Source organism: Triturus cristatus, chromosome 6 (assembly GCF_964204655.1).
Source record: "Triturus cristatus chromosome 6, aTriCri1.1, whole genome shotgun sequence".
In the NCBI taxonomy this organism is placed as follows: Eukaryota; Metazoa; Chordata; class Amphibia; order Caudata; family Salamandridae; genus Triturus; species Triturus cristatus.
In genome coordinates this window covers 1,544,026,964-1,544,049,208 of record NC_140589.1, presented here as the reverse complement: position 1 = coordinate 1,544,049,208, position 22,245 = coordinate 1,544,026,964, and the positions used below count along the sequence as shown (strand labels likewise).

Below are 22,245 nucleotides of genomic sequence, written 5' to 3'. Positions count from 1 at the left end.
TTTGGAAGAGAACAGCGGGCAGCAGATGTGAGACAGTGAAATGAGCCTCCTGTACCTAGTGTGCTAGGAAGATGCAACTCTCAAGAACAAGCAGATGTGTACCTAATTGTGTGAGAATGGAAATTTGGGGAGTTTACCAGGTCACGGCAAATGCTACGATGCTCTTGCTGGGCACGCCATTCAAGGACCCGAGGACGACCTTCAGCTCAGTGGTCTAGGCGGCCTCTTGAGGCTCTAGAGTGAGCAGAACCCTTACGGTACAGTACAATGGTGGACCCCATGACTAAGACATTCTGGGCCATCTCCTGTATCACCTGCCTCACTATTGTGTGGCAGGGATCAGGTTTTAGAATTGCTATCGCAGAGTGACTGTATTATTTTGGTCCTGACAAATGCCCTTGAACCCCATGTAGGGCTACCCCTGGGCAGAAACATGTTGACCTCACACAGGGAGTATTTTCTCCAAACTCCCTGTCACTTCTCACTTTTTTAACCCTATTCACTGAGGGCACCAGAATTAAACTAATATTCAGCCAGCCGGAGAAAGTTTTATTTACACCACCCTTTTTGTAAACATGTGATAGCACACTTTCCCACACTCAAACATACAGTGCATCTAACTAAAAACACCTCAGCTCCTCTCCATTGGAGTCGTAGCCCACATAAGCCACCATTCAGTGCAGGTGTGAGGAGGGAACCCAATGATGAAGCATGTCACCTTTGGATGAGTGAGGCTTCTTGTCCTGAAGAAAGCATTCTCCAATTGACAACTGTACCTTTGCTCCTTTCCCATTTGTGTCCCAGACGTAATTTGTGTGTGCTTCAAAGTGGGGAATTTGCCAGTTCCTAGCAAATGCTGCAAAGGGATTGGTATCGGACTTTGGGAGCAAGGATGTTCTGGAACCTTTGATTGTGTTTTAAATTGGTGTTCCATGGTTAGTTATGGTCAGACCCTACCCTGGCTTAGAAATGAAAAGACCTTTCTGTTGGGGTATTTCCCTGAGAAAGCTTTATGCTAGACAGTCTTTCGTTTCCTCTGAACTACTACTGAGGTTCAGAGAATGCTGACACATTCTTCCCTTCCTCTTTAGAAATCCCCAACCTTCTTTATTCTTTAATCCAGACAGTGTTGGTGTTGTTTGTTACTATTCTGTACTTTATAATACTTACATTTAGAATACTTGAGCAAATATAGCGCGAAATAGACCCGAAATCAGGTATCAGAGCGCTTTACATGAGCACCAGTTGCGTTACATGGAGACACATTAATTTTTGTTAGGCTCAGGGAGATTAAGTGATTTGCCCAGAATCACAGGATGTTGAGCACGGTTGCCGAGACTCAAACACAGTTCCCCATATTTGAAGTTCACTGCCCTAACCGTTAGGCTACATCCTCTCCCCATTGCCTTTATTGCTTTGTTGAGAGAATTCTTTTGAAAATATACCCTGACTGTTGTTTTACCTGGAAATTTTCCTATTGAAGAAGAACATAAGCAAGACCAAAGTACAACCATAGATTTTCCTTTTTGAAATTCACAGAGTGCCCATTCTATTTGATTCTCTGCAAAGGTCAGTATTCCGGGCTGTTTAGATGACTGCCATATCAGCCTTTTTAAATTAAAAGTGGTGGCTATTGCTGTAGATGTCTTAACTTTGGCAGATAGTGAGCTATTAGAGCCAATGTTATAATTTGGGAGCTGTGGTCACTTTCCATGCGAGGAGCAACGTGATACCCACTATTTCCAGATGCTAAGGCCTTTAAGATCATAGTATACTCAAATATAGAATTTTGCCTTGAGTTTGTATACGTTGGCACACTTATTCTATTGTTTTGAGGATCTTCTTGCAACACCAGAATATAAAGGTTTTGTAGTTGGATTATGTCTGTATTTAATTTATCTGAAAAGTTCCTAGAGACCATATGCATGTTAAAGTCACCTGAAACAATTAGACTAGTTGATGGATATTGATGTATCAAAGTTTTAATTATTTCCCAGAAGATGGTAAGCTGGGTTGTTTTAATCAATCTCTTTGTACTCAAGTATACGTTCAATAAAATAATTGGGATTTGTAGGTACATTTTAGTACATTGTAAGCATCTTGATTGAAAATCAATTTACTGAGGCTTGGTATCTAGTTCCAATAGACATAAATTGAAAGCCCACCTTTCGCTCATCCATATGAAGATGAGCGAGTTGTAAAAATAGAGTATTCTTGGTAGCCAATAATGGCAGTATTATCCACTTCCCAGGTTTCCTGGAACATTAAGATTTCAAAACTCTGTAAAAAGACTATTGTATCTCGATCTTCCAGCAGTCTGGAAAGGCCCTGGACATTCCAGGAGCAAATGTTGAAATGCATTTGCAATCTAACAGGTTGTTTGAACCATCAGTCATTCCCTAAAGATCTACTCTTTGTAAGTATTGTGGTTAACCAAGCCTAATCATCGATTCGGTTTATCAGCCATACCTGTCTTAGCTAGTTTTTTTGTTTTGTTATGTGCTTTTCTTTGCCTCTTCCTTGCTCTTTTGGTCAGCCCAGTTATTTTCAAAGTGGAAGATAAATTTGTGATAGTTATTGCTTGATTATCTTCACCATCTTGGGCTGCTGATATTTGTTTAAATTTTTTGTTATTTTCTGATATTCCGGAAGGTCCTGTAAAATGCAGTGTGCTCCTTGTCTTACTACGGAGGTTTTGATACGTGGAGCTTGTGGGATAGGTTGCATTGTTATTTGCTGCTGATCTTTATAGGCTTGAATCACATTGCGGTTAGGCCACTCTTTTCCTGAACCAGTTGTACTGCATGCTTCATTCTGACCTTGTTGGAATATTCAGGCTGTTGATTCTTTAGTGTCACGATGCGTACATTGTCTATGGTCTGCTGTAATTGCAGGCTCCATATTTTGCTGCAAGGACTGAAGTCTAATTTGTCTACTAGAGCCCTAACTATTCTTGGGAGATTTGACACTTTATCTATGATATGGGCAGAGGTAGAGGAAATCATTTGATTATCTCTGTCTGATTGGCCCTTTGCAACTAAGTTTGTCAATTTAAGTAACTTGGAATCAATCCCGTCTAGGTAAAGAGCAAGTGTATTGAGCATCCCCACTTGTATCTTCAATTTATCGAAATGGTAATGTAGGACTGTCGTTATCGCATCCATGGTGCCCCATATTCCAGTCTGGGCCTGTATAGGGTCATTAGGGAAGTTGGCCACCACAGACAATTTTTCATCATATCTAGCCAAAAGAGAAAGATCAGCTGACGTGAGAGAATTATTCATAAAGTCTGCATTCTCTTCCTCACAGTGGCCTTGTGCCATGGGTATAGTCTCTATGACCATTTTCTCAGACATCAGGGTTGGTTTCAAGTGAGCCTGGTTTCTTCCTGTTACTGGTATTGGGTTAAAAGGATCTATTTCTATTCTACTCTTCGGCTGATTAGGGCTTGATTTGTCTTGAGCTTTTCAGTCTATGATGTCTCCAATTGTATTACTAACGACCAGATCTAAATTTTATGAAGTCAACAGTATCCGTGTCGGTGAGGACAGGAGTACCTCCTGGATTATATTCAAAGCAATGCCAGATGATAACTCGATTACTGTACTATTCGGGTTTGAACTAAAATCCAGATCTATTATGTCTGAGATAATAAGAGTGTTGTCATCTGTCAATGGTCCATTTGTAGGTCCACCCAGTTTATGTGCAGCACTTGGCTGGATTGTTGTTGTTAAAGTGCACGAAGAATGCACTAGTGCCTTTACAGTCATTAGGTGGTAGCCCAGCGCTGGAGTGGAGATTGCACGGTTGTCTTCCGGTAATTTTCTAAAACGTAGGTGTCTTAGAAGGCAACGAACTGTTGATGACTTGTTTTCAATTTCCTTTCCTTAGGCTATTAAGCATTTGATTGATGTTGCATCTGACTTTAGGGGACATATCTCTGACAATATAGCTATATTGGCCGTATTAGATTGCCTACCAGCGGCTTTCATAGATTTTTCACAGAGTTGAAAATAATCCGCAATAGTTGGCTGGGAGACAATACCACTATGTTGCTTTGGGGATCCCCCCTCAAAAACAGCCTGGGAGGATCCCAAAGTTGCTTTTGTAGTAATAGCTTCTTCGATCAGGGGTTTGAGTCTAAACCTGACACGCCCAATGCTGTTTTGTCTAATCTCATTTTCCGTCGTTTTGTATGCAGTTGCATGGTCCACAGAGGCGATCGGACCTCATGATTGTCTTGTGTATCCACCTTTACCATACCTTTGTCATGCCTTTAGTACGACTGATTCCTACTTACTCCTGAGGCTGCCCAGCTTGTATCTTCAAAGCATGGTGTGACCACTCAGGGACGCACAAGCACATCAGCACTACAGTCTTTACATACTTCACTTTGCACTAGTCCATAAATGTTCGTACTTTGATCTTCAGATCACTTTAAGCTGGTGCTTAGCTGCACTGGTGCCACCTTCCCCTCGACAGCCCCAGGAATTAATATTAGTATGGTGGAACAGGAAGGCACGTGCACACCAGCACACCTACACTTAGATGCTTTTCACTTCTTGTGGGCCAGGCACTTGTATTTGTATTTGCCCAGCTTTGGCCCTAAAAGAAGTTATTATCTACAAATGGGATCATAAAAATGTATTCAATGTTTTATACTGATATGGGTTCTGAATATTGTTATGTAAAAGATTAAAGGTGAGCATACTCTAGTAAAAGGATACAATCCTATTGTTCCATAAAATAATGCATATATTTCATTACTGCTTTTTCTTCTGGCCAGAAATTTGAGATTTCACCATAATTTAATACAATTATAATTGTTGTGATGATTGGACAAGCTGAAGATGAGGAAACAATGTGGGATTGTGTAGTCTCTAAAGTTGATGGGATTACTTTGTGTATCATTAACATAGATAATCTAAGCCAATGACACATGTTTTGGGAACAATAACAATTAAAAATGTTGGATTGCTAGCTGTGTAATTTGATTGTATTGTTGCATTTTAATCAAATTTTAAATGCTACACAGAGTATAACAAATACAATATTCCTCTAATGAAATGAAGAAAGCTTTTAAAAAAAAATATTTTACAAATGGGTTTGGCTTACTCCTGGAAAGATTGTATGCTGGATAGTAAGAAATATTAATTTTATTCAAACATTTTGGATCCCAATGTAACACATATTAAATATCTTGAATTAATAACCTGGCTGTAAATTGAATATACCTAGAGATAATTTATTGTATGGTAGACAATAACATTATAATTTCTTAGAACAATTGTTTATTAAAACCACAACGAAGTACGCTACTGCCAAACCCACAGTCTGCCCATTCTGTTTTCAGTTGGGCAGATCATCAGTTTTGTGACAACAGTGCCTCAGCTTTCTCAGCCTTTGGAAAACTTACTCTGATGGCTCAACAAAGTAGGAGCAGTCAGAGTAAGGGCATCAGACCACCCACCCTATTTAGAAGGGACAGTCAGAAGGTAAAAATGTGACAGGGATTATCTGCTTGGTGTATCAGACCTGCCCTACACTGCGGTTGCCCAGAAATTGCACCTAGGCACTGGTGAACCACGAACAGTGATTTCTTGTTGATGGTTTATTTTTTTGTGCTTTTTGTTGTAAAACGAATCAAATTCATATATCCTTTTCTCCTTATTGGATTTTTGCTGTAATTTTTCCTCTTCCTATTTTGTAGAATTTGGTTGTGAGATTTTTTTTATTGAATTGTCTTTTGGACTGTTTAAATATTGCTAAATGGTTTGCACATTTTCCTAAGTTAAGCCTGGCTGTTCTGTTCCAAAGCTACCAGGAGTTGCGCCCAGGTTTAAATGATTGGAACTGTCATTTGGCCTTACAGGATTTCTAGACTTATTACTTGCGTAGTCCTCACATCTTGCCCAAATAATATCTCATTTTCTTTTAGAAAGGAAGTGCTTTTATCAACACAGGAAGTCTTGGACTTTTGCAGGGAAAGCCCTCGCTGAGCTTTTTTTCTCTATTATCTCTGTATGCTGTGAAGAATAAACTCTGTAGGCCCGATTCACAAACGTAATCTGAGACAAAATCCTTACTTTACGACTTTCGGTATTCAGCAAATGCATTTAGGAGTAGTAAAGTTAGGATTTCTAACTTTACTACTTCTAAACTGAGACAATATCCTAACTTCACGACTTTCAGTATTCACAAAGGGCATTTAAGAGTAGTAAAGTTAGGAAGCCTAACTTTACTACTCCTAAAGGCCTTTTGTGAATACCGAAAGTCGTAGAGCCCGATTCACAAAAGTAATCTGAGACAAAACCCTAACTTTACGACTTTCGGTATTCACAAAATGCCTTTAGGGGTAGTAAAGTTACGATTCCTAACTTTACTACTTTTAAACTGAGACAATATCCTAACTTCACGACTTTCAGTATTCACAAAGGGCATTTAGGAGTAGTAAAGTTAGGAATCCTAACTTTACTACTCCTAAATGCCTTTTGTGAATACCGAAAGTTGCAGAGCCCGATTCACAAAAGTAATCTGAGACAAAATCCTAACTTTAAGACTTTTGGTATTCACAAAAGGCATTTAGGAGTAGTAAAGTTACGATTCCTAACTTTACTACTTTTAAACTGAGACAATATCCTAACTTCACGACTTTCAGTATTCACAAAGGGCATTTAGGAGTAGTAAAGTTAGGAATCCTAACTTTACTACTCCTAAATGCCTTTTGTGAATACCGAATCTTTACTACTCCTAACCTGAGACAAAAGTCGTAAAGTTAGGATTTTGTCTCAGATTACTTTTGTGAATCGGGCCCTTTATTCTGGTGACTGAGCCTCCCACAATGTATTTGTGATGAGTCTAGGTTTGTTGCTTCCCAATGCTCTAAATAAAGTTAGGCTTGGGCAGAATGTTTGTTAAACTGATGTAATCTCACATAACTCCCCATTTATTGGGTTCCATTTATTACAGGAAATGCCCGAAGTTACTAATGTTCACAACATTTGCCACTTAAATATATTTTTAGTACAAAATGTGTACTCATGTCCAAACTGAAAACATGCACACATTTCACACTAAAAATAAAGCACCAAATGCTAGGTTAATTTGGAATCATTTTCCAACAAATTCACAAAATTATGCAAAGGCAAATTACATAAATTTTGCACACCAATAAAATAAGCTAAATTTGAATATTAATAAATAACGGAACAGTATATATCCACAACACAAGTAAGTTGTCACAAGTCTTGAGTCTTTAAATCAGTAGAAGAGTCTTCTTATTCTGTCACTCATGTGACTGGTCGTAAGCACAAAAAGCCAACACGTGTTTTGTCACATACATGGGTAGTGTACCCGCGACTTTTTCAAGGCTATTTTTTCTTTAGTATAGCAATATAGTATGTGGTGATAATTCCATCCCACAATGGGTGTCTGTATTTAGTATTTGTCCTACTTAGGGTTTTCTGTGAACCCGGGGATCCTGATACGTCCCGTAAAACTAATGTGGTATGAGGTAGTCCCTAGACGCCGCAACTCAAGTGAAGCCGTTAAATCATTTGAAAAGTAAATTTCAAATGATTTAACTGAAAATTGGTCTCCAACGTGTCCGGACGTGAATGTTAGGTTCAATTAAAATTATGCTGGCCTAAGCTACATTGTGTTTCAATTCTTTGTCCTCATTCATGTTCACAAGATCTTCTTTAAATCAGTTATTTTTGTGACTTAGACCTTTACAAAGGACCCACACTTTTCTGGATTTGCTCCTTCCAGAGAGGCCGAACTGAGTCAGTCAGCTTGGCCCCTTGCACCTTAGATGCTGTCAACCTCAATCATCTGTGGAGTTCCATATGGATCCTCACTGAGGTCCACCCTGGTACACATACATGATCCCACTTGTCAGCATCATCTACCCCCATCGAATAAACATCATATTGTCAAATACCTGAACCAGGTTCTCTACCTGCATGACCAAAGTCACCAGATGGATGAAAACCAACTGCCTCTAGTGCAACACAGACAAGATGAAAGTAGTAATCTTCAGCAAAGACACCTCACTCTGGGATTGCCCTTGGTGGCCTGCCAAAGTAGGACCCACACTCCTCCCAGCACCCAGCGCAAACAACCTCGGATTAGTAATCAACAACCAACTCGCCATGACCAGCCAAGTGAATGCAGTCTCCGTCTCTCGCTTCCACACACTCAAGAAGATCTTCTGATGGCTCCCAACCAACATTAGTGGAACCCTCTCCCAAGCCCTCATCATGAGCCGGCTGGACTACGGCATTGCACTCTATGCCAGAATCAATGCTCAACTGACTAGAAGACTACAGACCATACAAAACTTTGCAGGCAGCGACCCATCAACTTCCCACTGGCACTTCCATCACCCAGCACATCAAAGAGCTCTACTAGCTCCCAATCGACAAATTAGCACTCTTTAAACTTCTCAGGCACACATGTTAAGGCTTACACAGCATTGGCCCCACAAACCTCAAGACCCACATAAACTTCCGCAAACCTACCAGAAACCTCCGCTCAGCCAGACTCCTATTCGCAAACATCTCCTGCACACTTATAACTAGATACGCTGGTTGTGCCTTCTCCTACCTTGCTCCTAAAGCCTGGAATAATCTGCCTCTGAAAATCAGACCCACCTCCTCAGTTCTGGAATTTCACAAGAAGGCTCTTCATCTACCCCCTGCCCTGCCCCGGCCCATACAGCTCCTGCTACAACACCAGGGTGCCCTGCCGGGTGTGTTATGTGCTATACAAATACACATACAGGATTTGTGATTAGTGTCTGTTTCAGAAACCTGGGGTGCCGAAGTGTAATGGTTATGATTGCCTCCAATGCACGTGGCAGAAATGCAGATAAATTGCTTTGTGACCTGATGAAGTATCAAAAGTAATTTTATGTCTACAGGTATGGCATGCAACCTAACTGCAGTAGGCTTATGAGGGGAGGGGGCGATTGTTATAAAGCCAGTTTATCATGTTCTTGTTTATCCTATACCTTTGTTTGATTTCCTGTTCATGTTTACCAAACAGCGTAACCCTAAATTGGTATTCTTTTCCTGCTCTGCATTCTCCTGAGGTCAATCCTGACCAAATGAAATAGTTGCAGCCTCTGCTTATTACAAACTCCATTGTGGATTTTCAGTGATAGTGGAAATATTCTGGCTTATTATGCTGCGTGTTAGAACTGGGGTTCTCTAGTTGGCAGAGGTAGGTACCGTTGACCAGATAGGGACCCTTGCTTCTAAGTCAGGGAAAGGGGATTACACTACTGGATAACCCCTGCTCATCCCCTTGGTAGCTTGGCACAAGCAGACAGGCTTATCTCAGAGGCAGTGTGTTAAGCATTTGTGAGCACATTCAGTAATACAGTGAAAACACTAGATTGACACCACACAGGTTTTATAAAAATAAGTATTCTTTATATAGACTTAAAACAAGACTACGAACGACAAAAAAATAGACTTAAAGATGGTAGAAGTCAGTTAGTTCAAGTTGATGATAATTGCGACACAGTTCTCACCAAAGTCCCTGGATGCGTAACGCAAAACAAACAAAAGGTTTGCAGGGGTGGAGATGCGTCGGTTCCTTGCTTCGGATGAGACAATGCGTCGCGCCTCAATGCTTCCGCAGAGTAGGGGATGTGTCTTGGTCCTTACTGGAGAGGGGGTGATGCGTTGATTCTTGTACTGCGTTCCGGTTACCTTGTGGCAAGATGGCGCCTCGAGGCGATGCGATAAGATGGCACGCTTGATGCGACGACGTGAAGACGATGCATGCACGCCCGGCGACCGTGTGGCGAACTCTCTAACTTTGGAGCCATGACAGGCCCTGCGACACGCTTCTCCGGTGATGCGACGGCGACCTCTGTGGCATCGACATGCTTCTTCGGTGAGGCATCGGTAAACAGCTTTGACGAAGGTATGCTTCTCTGGTGATGCGGTGGTGACCTCTGCGGTGGTGGCACGTTTCTCCGGCGATGCGACGGCAACAGCTGCGACACACTTCTTCTCGTTGAGTCGTGCCTCCAGCTCACAGCGACACGCAGGCTTCTGCAGACAGAATTCCCAGCAAGGAAATTCAGAGGGGAGCTGGTGGGGAGTATTTTGTCTCAGAGACTTCAGCAGAAGGCAAGCACAAGTTTAAGCCCTTGGAGTAATATTCTGCAAGATGATGAAAGTTCTTTAAAAGTTCCTTCTCCTCTCCTTGGCACTGAAGACGACACCCAGTTTGGTTTCAGACAGGGACACGGAACGGAGACAGCACTGCTTAAGGCTGCAGACGAAATCAGAGCAACGATGGACAAGGGTGGAGCCGCGGTCCTAATACTTCTGGACCTCTCCGCTGCATTTGACACGGTCGATCATGTCACTCTGATCGACCGTGTCTCGGCTTTAGGAATAAGAGGCAAGGCCAAAGATCTCATTGCTTCATTCTTGGCCAACCGCCCTCAGACAGTCAAGATGGGTAATTTCACCTCCCAGACCTTTTCCCTCCCATGCGGAGTCCCACAGGGCTCCTCGCTAAGTCCGACGCTTTTTAATATCTATGTATCGGACTTGGCGAGGGTGATAAAATCGTATGGAATTGCCCTTACAACGTACGCCGATGATACTCAACTAGTATTATCGGTGCACAAAAATGGAACATCGGTCGCAGCCAACTTCCAAGAGGGAATGAAGGCGATAAGCTCCTGGATGTCATCAAATTGCCTCAAATTAAACTCTGGCAAAACTGAGGTGATGACATTCGGGAGCTTGCAGCCGGCATGGTCCCCGCAGTGGTGGCCAACTCAGCTGGGTCCCCCCCCCCAACCGGTAGTCAAGGTCCGCAATTTGGGAGTCATTTTTGACAATAAGTTCACTTTCCTCTATCACGCCAACGCTGTGGTATCAGCTGCCTTTTATACCCTAAAAATAATAAAAAAAACTACTTCCTTACTTACCACAGTCCGCGGCCAAAACACTTATCAGCACCTTAGTGTTCTCAAGAACCGATTATTGTAACTCCCTTTTTCTGAACGCTCAGGAAAGGGTACTCAATAAACTCCAGACGGTGCAAAACGCCGCGGTCAGAACCCTACTACACATCCCTAAATTCACCTCCACGTCTCCTTACATCAAAGAGCTACACTGGCTCCCTATTAGGAGCCGAATTAAATTTAAGGCTCTGTGTATAGCCTACAAAACTCTGAACAACCCCGGACCACAGTTCCTAAAAAAAGCCCTCTGCCCAGCGGAACAACCTCGGACCTTACGATCGTCCTCAGCCTACTTGTTGAAAGTCCCACGGACAAGAAAGGCCTGCTGGGGAGATAAATGTTTTACTACCGCTACTGCCAAGCTGTGGAATACACTACCACTCCACATCAAAATGGCCCCTACGCTGCTCAAGTTCAGAAAGAGCCTTAAAACATGGCTGTTCTCTGCCTAATTCCCTCCTCATCGCAAGAAGTGTGTTCTGTAATCGATAGCGCCGAGACACCCTTACGGGTAGTTGCGCGCTTTAAAAATTGCATAAAATAAATAAATAAATAAATAAATAAGACACCACTGTAGGCCAACCCAGCAACACAGCACACTGGCAGGGGGGTAGTCTAATTCCTACAGCTTCCTTGATTCTTCTCCTCAGCAGAGGTTTGTCTTGTTTTTCCAGAAGTGATCTAAAGTCTTGGGGGTCTGGGCCCCCATATTTATACCATTAAATCCTTTGTCCTCTGAAGGCAGAGGGGCCTGTACCTAGTCCAAACCAGTTCTGTGCAGTCCTGGAGCGCTTTGTTTACAGGACTCCTTCTTTCCTTTGGCAGGGCGGGCCAGGGTCCTCAGACACACCACAGGGGGTGGAGCCAGCATTGTGAAAGGCAGGCACAGCCCTATTCAGACCCAGGTGCTACTCCTCCCACCACTCTACATGCAGATAGGTCTATTCAGCCCTGTGCTGACTCACCCTGTATCCTGGAATTCCACAAGCTAGCAGAGGCAGGCTGGATGGTTAGGTAAGAAAATGGAAACTGGAACGGCATGGTGAGCAAAAAAACGATGGATTTAGGCCCAGATCTCTGTACTGGGGTGAATGTATTACATTGTTCTGCATTCTGTCCATCAACTGTTGTTTTTGCATTTGTCACCCCTAGTGGGAAGTGTATGCCCAGACGTGGGTCCCGTGCTCTCCATGCCACTGGAATCACGCTATCCTGGCTGAAGAGGGGTGAAACCCCGAAACCGGCCCTAGGATACTTGTTTCCAGTCCAGGGAGGACCTGGCTTGGCCGTTCGGGCTGGACTGTTCCCATGAAGCACAGGGTCAATACTGATTTGCATATGGCTGGGTTCAAACTGGACCGGCATGGTGAACAAAAAAATGATGGATTTAGGCCCAGATCTCTGTACTGGGGTGAATGTATGACATTGTTCTGCATTCTGTCCATCAACTGTTGTTTTTGCATAGGTACGAAAATACCTATTTTCTAAAAGTGGTATTTTCAAACACAGAATGTTAAAACCAACTTTACTAAAAGGTTTATTTTATCATTCTGAGTTCAGGCATACTAAACTCTAATGTCTACCATGTTCTCTGGGTCAGTTAGGATTATAAGGTGTCATAATCAAACTGCCCATTCTGGCCTATGGGGACTGGTAGCCTTGCAATAGTGAAAAACGATAATGGCTGTAATTCACTATTAGCACATGCCACACACACCAGGGCATTTCCTACCTTATACTTACAATACACCCTGCCCTTGGGCCTTCTTTAGGGGAGTCTGATATGAAGAAATAGGGAAGGTGTAGGGACTGGTAAGTGGGTGCACTTACTAAGTCAGTATAGCAGTACAAGACTGTACACAGGCTCTGCAATGGCAGGCCTGAGACACACTTCACAGGCTGCTTCTGTGGGTGGCACAATCAGTGCTGCAAGCCCACCAGGAGTATATTATTCACAGGCCCTGGGCACACATGGTGCACTATGCTAAGGTCTGACAAGTAAATCAAATAAACCAATCATGGAGTCACTAATCAATACATCAATTTAACATAGGGAGCACTTGCACTGTGGCAATGAATAGCAGTGGCACAGTGCCCAAAACATCCAAACCAGCAAAACATATCAAAAACAGAGTAGGCAATCAGTGAAAAATGGAAGGGAGACTCACGCCAATGGTACCAGGTCTAACACCGTGCGAAAAATAGCATCAAAGGTTGGCATCTGGTTTCATTCTGTGCTGCAATTTCACGCTTTTTGCGCATGTAGTCACTCAAACTAATCGCATAAATCCCAATTAAAGTTTTACAAAAAAACGCAGATGAATAGAGCAAATTTTTAGTCCCACTCTTCCAATACTGTTTAATGAGTGGAGAAATACCTTCCTGGCGGGGGAGGATAGTGGTCCCTCTCTTCAAAAAAGGCCAAAGAACGAATCCAGCTAATTACAGACAAATAGCTCTACTTGACACCACGGGTAAAATCTTTGCAGCTTGTGTCCTGGATCACTTAAAAAACTGGGCATTTGCAAATAAAGTGATCCCGGAGACACAGGCCGGATTTTTCTCTAAGCACTCGACACTGGATAATATAGCTGTACTTCAGACAGTTCTTGACAGATATGTATCGCTAAATGCTCAAATTTTATATTGTGCTTTTATTGCTTTTTTGACTGCGTTTGACAGTATAGATAGACCGACGTTAAAAATGAGGGTTTCTACTTCAGTGAAGGGATTAAAAAGATTTAATAGCGTATACGGTGAAAGATCTGATAGTCCGATGTTAAAGGCCTATCATGCAATGGTCCCTCCACAATTTCTGTATGGCGCAGAGGTACACTATATAAGTGGCAAAAATAGATGGGATAAAGAGGAGGGAAATATCCTCAAATGTTTGTTTGCGCTGCCAAGTTCGTCTATGGTACAAGCGGTAAGATTAGAATTGGGAATCGCCGCATGGAGCATCATAGCCTGCATGTCTTTATTACGTTTTTGGCAGCGGCTAGGTTTGGGTGAGGACCAAAAAATCTCACAGTGGTGCAAAAATGAAATTGCCAATAGTGAACTGAAGTGGGCAAAAGAGACGAGAGCCTCAATTAATGAAGCGTATGGTGTTTTAAACCTAAAAAGTGGGGTCCTCAATCCCTTGAACTGAAGTTAGATAAGAAAGAGCTTAGGAATCTGGGATTAGAAGTGTCTCGAATCCTTGATGAAGAGTACCTATCACGGAAAAGTTCAGTCTCCCATATGGCCTCAGCTTAGAAAAATGATCTTCATTATCCTTATATCGACAGGCTACCTAGTTGCCAGCTAAGGCGCGAAGTGCTACGATTGAGAATTGGAATAAACCCTTGTTACATGAACAAAGGGGTAAAAAACCGTATGATAAACAGCAATGGAAAATGCACTTGCACTTTAGGTACTACGTGTGATATATTACACATATTGGTAGATTGCTGGAGGATGTTAGATATATACGAAGAGAGATTTTAGGCCCGATTTTTAAAAAATATGATATTAAAAATAGGATGCAAGCTGTAAATCTTTTAGTGGGAATGATGAATTTAGATATAGCCTGTGCCGTTGGTAAATATTTAAATAATGTTAAAGAGTTTATTAAAGGTAAAGAGTATTGATGAAATATAGACCTTTTAAGTGATAGGGAGTATGAGGTATATATGGATAGAAGTATGGTGTAAGACATACTTGAAGGTCGATGAGACCCAAGAAAGGATAGCTTGTTTCAAAAAAGAATTTTTAAAGATATTTATCTCTTATTTTTAGGATATGTTAATTATAAGTTTAAGAAATGTATTGTGTATTTTATGGTTCTAATTGCTTATACTTTTATGGTTGTAAAAAACCGAATAAAGTTTTATTATTGAGACCGACATTGTGGAGAAAAATTGAGAATCTGGGAATCCCTTCTGATCTTCTCACAATAATAATTTCCCTACATACAGCAACTTGGTATAGAGTCCAGATGGGGGGAGAAAAAGGTCTAACTAAACCATTTCCTACGAAGAATGGGCTGAAGCAGAGCTGCTTATTAGCTCCCTTATTATTCTGTATTATATCATTGATCTACCAGGGCGCTTTTCCCAATTTAAGAATTTCCCTCCAAAGTTACACTGCATAATGTATGCAGATGACATCATCATACTCGATTGTACTCCAATTGGCCTGCAAAGAAATCTGAACGAATTAAGTCAATATGCAACTGAAAATGTTCTGGTCCCAAATATATCTAAAACTAAAGCTCTCCCTTTTAATGGCAGAAGGAAACCTTTCTCTTTAATTTGGTCAGTGGGAGGTAAGCAAATTGAGACAGTAAACGAATATGTATATTTGGGCCATATTTTGAAGTATAATCTACAAGATACAGCCCACCTTCAACATCTAGGGCGGAAGGCAGAATCGCATGTTGGGGCAATACTGAGATTTTATCGTTCTACGGGAAACAGACACTTCAAATCGTTGTTGGAGGTCTATGGCATGAAAATCGCCCCAATATTATCCTATTCCATGGAATATACTCAAATCAAAACATGGCAGCAGATAAAAATAAAGGAAGGTAGTATACTTCGAAAACTGGTAAAGGTTTCCCAATCTATCCCATTTCAAGCTCCTTGCCTTGAACTATGCAGCGCCAGACAAATTAAGATATTTGATACAACTGGAGACTTTTAGAGAGGGGGCGCCCCGGTATACTTTTAATAGGAATTTTCTAAAAGCCCTTGAGGTCTCACAATGCACTTTAGCACTTGTACAGGATTGGTCTCCAGCTCATTTGAAGCTCTTTTTAAAACAAATGGCCTCAATAATCACTTATGAAAGGGATAAAGAATACTGTATTCAACTAAAGCATTATAAAATCTTTGCTGAGAAAATAGTATTTAAAACACCTCAGCCTTATTACAGTTCCAATTAGAGAATGGGGCAAGGCATTGTATCCTCCTCTTACGATTGGGAACTCTCCCTTTAGCAACTCTTATAGCTAAGTGGGAAGGCACAAATACCTCCAAAGGCATATGTGATCTATGCAAAGATGGCCAACAAGATCTGCATCATGTTTTATTAATATGCCCCAACCCGATATTGGTAGAGATTAGACGACGGTTTATATCGCCTATTCAGTTAAGATACAATACCATGTTAGCTCAAGATATAATTATGCTGTGTAACTCTCCCCCCCAATGAATTTGTCTGTTATCACTTGTTTAAATTTCTTTAAAGTTTTTTGATGTTATTTTAAAAATGTATAATTTTAGCATTTCTATTAACTGTATGTTGTATAAAACAGTACTAATTCATCATTTTAATTAGAAATTGAACTGTTTTATTCAAGCCCCGAGAATAATTATTTTAAATATCTGTATTTGTTGATCTCTTGTGAGGTCTGAATCAAATTTAAACAATTCAGGGCCAGAAAGTTGAACCATAGGGATGTCTGCACCACTTTGCAACATGAAGCACCGCTTCGCATCTTGATCTTGGGAAGAAACGTGCTAATCTGATGTTCTATAAACAGATTTCATAAGACAGCCTTGCACTTGGTCATACACTGACTTCAGGATGTCAAGCTCACATTGATCACCAGAATGAATAAATAACTAAACTGTTCGAGCAAAACCTACAACGTTTTGAGAAAGCCACTCGGCTAATTGGGAGATGTTATTTTTGTCAGTTCAATTTAATAATACTGTGCACTCAACTACGAGACCTTCTACTCTCATTTACGCACACTTTATATCAACGTTGGCTGCCTCATATTATGCAAGCTGAGTGACTGACTGCTGCACCTTTTCCGCAACATGTTTCTGAACTTTGCACTGTGGCAAGTGACAACTTGCAATAGCTAAGAAAGCAACGAAGGCTGCTACTAGTGGTAGTCATCATAGCCGTGTCCTCTTTGCTCAGTTTGTAATAAATCATGATTATCTATATTGATTTGGTCATCTACCTTACTTTTACAGTCCTTTTCTTGTTAAGTGCGTCATTAAACATGTAACCCGTCATTTATGTCTGTCCTGTGCTTCAAGTTTCATACTTCACGCTGTACGTTGCACGTATGCACCGTTTCCTGTTTGGTTGTCGAGCCTTCGCTTCTAGTTGCTGTCAATTGTCAGTTTGAATATCAGATGGAGGACATTTGTGATTCATGCATATTATGAGGTTTTTATTGTTTCTCCTGTAATGGAAGGTTTACCCTAAGAGTAGTTGTTCTTGGTTTCATGCTTATGTCGTCAAAACCTCTTCTCTAGTCGAACCCTTTCTAGGAATTTAGGGGCATATTCACAAGGACTTATCTCTGATTTATCTCCACCTTAACGCATCAAAAGTGGAGATAGACCCAACACCCCATTCACAAGCTGGTGCAAACTGCAGACATCGCCAGTATTCCCGCGATAACTGCCCCAAAATTTATCTCCACGGTGGACACCACCAACTAACCCTAATGAGATGCAGAGTAGGCGCTCCCATGCAAAAACAGACGAAAAAACCACAACACCACTTTCACAATGAACTGCCAGATCTGCAAAGCAAACCAAAAACAGGTGATAAGCCGCGGTAGCCGCAGGTATTTAACACCTGCCTCAAGCAGGTGTAAAGATGGACGACTACCTGCAGTATTCAACGGAGCCCCGCACACAGCCACACCCGAAGAATAAACAACGCCATGGAGCTACTCATCATGCAGCTCGGAGCCTCAACAGGGCCACAACACCCACCGCCACCACCCCCAGGACCACCACCAACCCCAGGACCAGGACCCACCACCCCAGACCACCACAGAGGCAGCGCAGAGTAAGACAGCGGACCTACCGAAAACGCACCACTCTCATAGACCTAACGCCCAAGGAAGTCATTGCCCACTACAGGCTCAAAAGGTCAACCATCATCCGCATCATGACCCACATCGCCCACAGGTTAATGGTCCAAAAACACAGAGGAGAACCCACATCCCTCCGCAGACAAAGCTGCTGGCTGTGCTGCACCTGTTGGCCTCTGGTACCTTACAACTAACAACTGCCAGAGTTGGAGGGATCTCACAGCCAGCCCTATCAAAGTTCATCACACCTATCCTGGATGCCATCCTCAGCTTCATACCCCAGTACCTTCACTTCCCCAACACTGCTCAGGAACAGCTGGAGACAAAGCAATGCTTCTACGCCATAGCCGGATTCCCAGCCGTGTTGGGGGCAATCGACTGCACACATGTCCCACTTGTGCCCCCTGCGGATACTGCACACCACTACCGCAACAGAATGCACACGCATTCCATCAATGTGCAGGCAATAGTGGACCACCGGGACTCTTCACCAATGTCGTCGCCAATTACCCAGGCAGTGTTCATGATTCCTTCATCTTCCGACAGTCCATCATCAACCAGCGCTTCCAGGCTGGCACATATGGAACTGGACTGCTCGTTGGTAAGTGCCAAATCAACACATCACACACCCCAAGGCCACCAACATACAACGCACAACTGTGGGAATGCACACGTGACCAAACCACATACAACATGTCAAACTACACTACCACCTACCAGACATGACAACACCACTCCATGATCATCCTGGGCTACCCCTGCACCCAATACAGACATATCATGGCACCACAGCCACACAATAGCTGAACGTGTGGCGATGCGGAATGCAGCCATGTGCGAAGGATGCAAATGACCCGTGAATGGGAATGTACACAACGAGAAGTGAGGTGTGGATGTGCACGACAGACTTGGGTATGCAAACCACAAACATGTCCATGCAGACCACAACTGCTGGTGACTGGAGAGTAGTGAGCAGTGGACGCAACCATGTTACCCCAGGCCGTGGGTCGGATAGCGGAAGTGTTGTACGCTGCATCCCCCCCTGTGTGCGTGAGCATAGTGGGTTGGCCCAGAGTACATCAGGGCTGCGCAGGGCTGTGGTCAAAAACCCCATTGCGCAGAGCGTGGTTCACTCCCGGGAAGGCCAACGTCACTGACAGTGTGGAGCCGCGTGGCCTGCCACAAGGCCGATGCCGTGAGCAGTGGGGCCTGCGACCCTGTGCGCCAGCTGCACCCCAGGACACTGATGCACCGACCAGGCCTGCCCGTCCCAGCGCACCAGGGCCGCACTGCTCACCTGCCGACACCGTCGTGTGTCAAAGAGGGCCCAACACCTGCCGGTGCAAGCTCTAAGCCCCAGTCCTGCGACCTCTGCAGCCTCCGCAGACCATCGCTGGCCCACATTACTCCTTACTAATTAACATGCTCCACCGGCATCCTCTTCGGCCCAGTAGTTCCCACATGTAGAACAGTGTCCTGAGTCCAGAATGACAGTGACCCCAAGTCTGTGGCAGCAGCCACAGCACCAGACTCCCTTCGATCAGTGAGGCATTATTCCATATCGCAAGCCTGCAACACATGGTGCAACTAACCCTGTTCAACGCAAGGCGGCGACACGTGGTGCCACTAACCCTGTGCGCAATGAGTGACCGTCATCCCCCGGCGGAACATTGTTGGTGTCTGAACCTGTGGCCTGGGGGTTGTCATCAGCAACGAGCAGGTACAGACTTGGTGTCTGGCATGGGTCTGTGGCATTCATATCCGCCATGTTGCCGGACACAGCTGGCATGTGCCCTCTGCTGCATGTCCTAGGGGTAGACCTCCCCTTCTCCCCCGTGACACTCCGCGGAAAGCACCTATGACACATGCGGGGTCCTGCTCTGCCCTCATGACCCTACCCCAGTCTCCTGCAGGTCAGCGTCCTGTGGCGGTGGGCCCGTGTTGGACGCTGTGCATCCGGGGCCACTAGCCCTGTGCGACTCGAGTCATTCCCCCTAGTTGTTCTGACATTGCATTTCTGAGTCCCTGATGACTGTTGGAGTTGTTGCCAGCACCAGCTACTCCCTGAGGGCTGGTTTACACTCACCCCACACACAGCCAGCACAGGCATCACTGGATTAGTGGGCCTGCCATCACATCCTGCCAAACCAAGTATTGACTCTTTTCTCCCTGCACTGTCACAGGTGATCAAGGATATGCACTCTGCCCTTGGATGATGACACCCCTCCGAGACCCAGACACACCCGCCCAGAGGCAGTACAATGCAGCCCACATACACACCAGGGGCATCGTTGAACGCACATTTGGTGTGTTGAAGTCACGTTTCAGGTGCCTGGACGGCACAGGTGTAAAGCTCCTGTACAGCCCGGACATCGTGTGCAAGATGATCGTTACATGTGTGTTGCACAACGTCTGTGTTTGCACCAATGCCCCATGAATTCCAGTTCCAGAGGTACCAGACGATGATGGTGACGATGGTGCAGGTGGCCCAGATCCCACTGCAGCTGCGGCTGGAATGGCCCGTAGGAACACCATCATTGACACTTGCTTCTCATGAGCACGTCACATTGTGGCCGTCCATGGCAATCATGGGACCTTACAAGATGTCCAATTACACTGCATGTGTGATTAAAACATATTTGCAGGTTACAGGTTGTACTTGTACATTGTCATGTTACATGTTCCTGCGGTTTCAGATGTGTTTGCCATGTTGTGCACATTTGCGGAACCAGTTATGTCCTGTGTTCTGTTGTGGAGGTGTTGCTGTTTGTACCGGGATGTTGTCAATGTCGAGGTGCACTTATGCTTCTGTGCGTATGCTGCACGGTGGGCGAGTTGCTCCTGCGGCTCTGATTTGTCTGCCACTGGTCTCTTTCATGCGGTGTGCTGGTCGGTTCTGTACTTCCACGGTGCTTGGATGTTGTGGGGTACATGTTGTCCTCTGCAGTCGGTCAGGGTGCATCCGTGGTACTCTGCAGTTGATGTATTTTTTTCTGTGGCATTTTCCGTATGCTATTCTTGTGCTTTGTCCCGCATTACGCATTGAGTATTGCTGCCCTTGCGCTGGTTGTCACTGTTTTCTTATCGCACTTTGGCCCATCGCAGGTTTTTTTGTGTTGTTGTTTTTGTTTTATCTCCATCGAGGTGGTTGTATCGCGGACATTGTCTGCGATTTCGGCAGACTATCACATGGTACTGCCTTGTTGTGAATTCCACGTTGACACGGGGTTATTTTCCCGCGATAGGCTGTGATGTGTAAAGTTGCATTAACATTTTTTGGCGCTGTTTAGCACACGTTCTTGTGAACATACCCCTTAGTGTCAGGAGCGCAGTCCAAGTGACTCTAAAATTCACTGAACCAAATCCCTAACTCCGGGTATATAGACCTCCCTGAACCACTAAAAGGATGGCAAGTGAAAAAATCCTGTGTGTGTCCCAAACGTTATAGCGTGGCAATTAATTGCTACATTACTATGTATCACAAGTATATGCAGGGGGTTAGCACATCTTTTCCATTGGTGTAGTGGCTACAGAATAAGCTAGGTGTCCTCCAGAAGAGCTATATACAGAAGTCAGAAGATGTGGTCAACACAACGATGTATACAGAAGTCAGAAGAAGTGGCCAACACAAAGGTATATACAGAAGGCAGAAGATGTGGCCAACACAAAGCTATGTAGCAGCCACACTTTGTAGAAATGAAAACCATATAACATGATCTGCGGTTGCACAAGTGTTTCAACCGTGTAGGTTACAGTGGCACTGGTGCAAACTCACAGTCAGCCTAATTCTCAAGGTGTACCTTGATCGCGATGTTTTAAGACAGCTTCTGTTACTCAGCGGGTGAAATTAATTCAGTGTAGGCATCCATGGTGGAGTCAAACTTGAAATATTAATACTTAGCAGTCCATTAAAAGCGCCTAACTAAACATGAATGAAGATAACTATTTACTTTTATTTTCTTATCCGTCCCACTTCCAGATTCAGTAGATTAACATGACCGCAGCAAGTAAGCAAGGAATTGAATGAGATGTTTGTACATCTTTCAATTCAGCTTCATTACTTATTTTTCTTCTTGCACAATGTCAAGTTGTGTTGTTTTTGACTTGTTAAATTCCTGTGTGCTTATACTCTCTGCGATGCTGTAAGGAGTAGACGGGCTCCCTCTTCATCGGCGTGTGTACTGTCTTATGGATGAAATTTCTGAGAGTCTGAAGCCACTCCTAATGTCACTGCCTTCCTTGCCCTCCTTCTTTTCTGCAGTGGTGGTGATGAACAATATGGCCGTTGAGCAGCTGTCATGAATCTAAAACTGTGACTGCCGGAGGGGTTATTTTGTTCCGTGGCCACATATCTTTCTCCAGCTTGTCTTGTAGCAAGTGAAGATCCTGAGGCCATTCATTCCTGTATTATCCTATCATT

At 43.6% G+C, this 22,245-nt stretch overlaps 1 protein-coding gene across 1 annotated transcript in view; it reads right to left on the bottom strand.

Moving 5' to 3' along the window:
• The window catches only part of LOC146821647 (uncharacterized), a 1,582,729-nt gene that overhangs the window by 286,764 nt on the left and 1,273,720 nt on the right, over nucleotides 1–22,245 (bottom strand). The window lies entirely within an intron of this gene.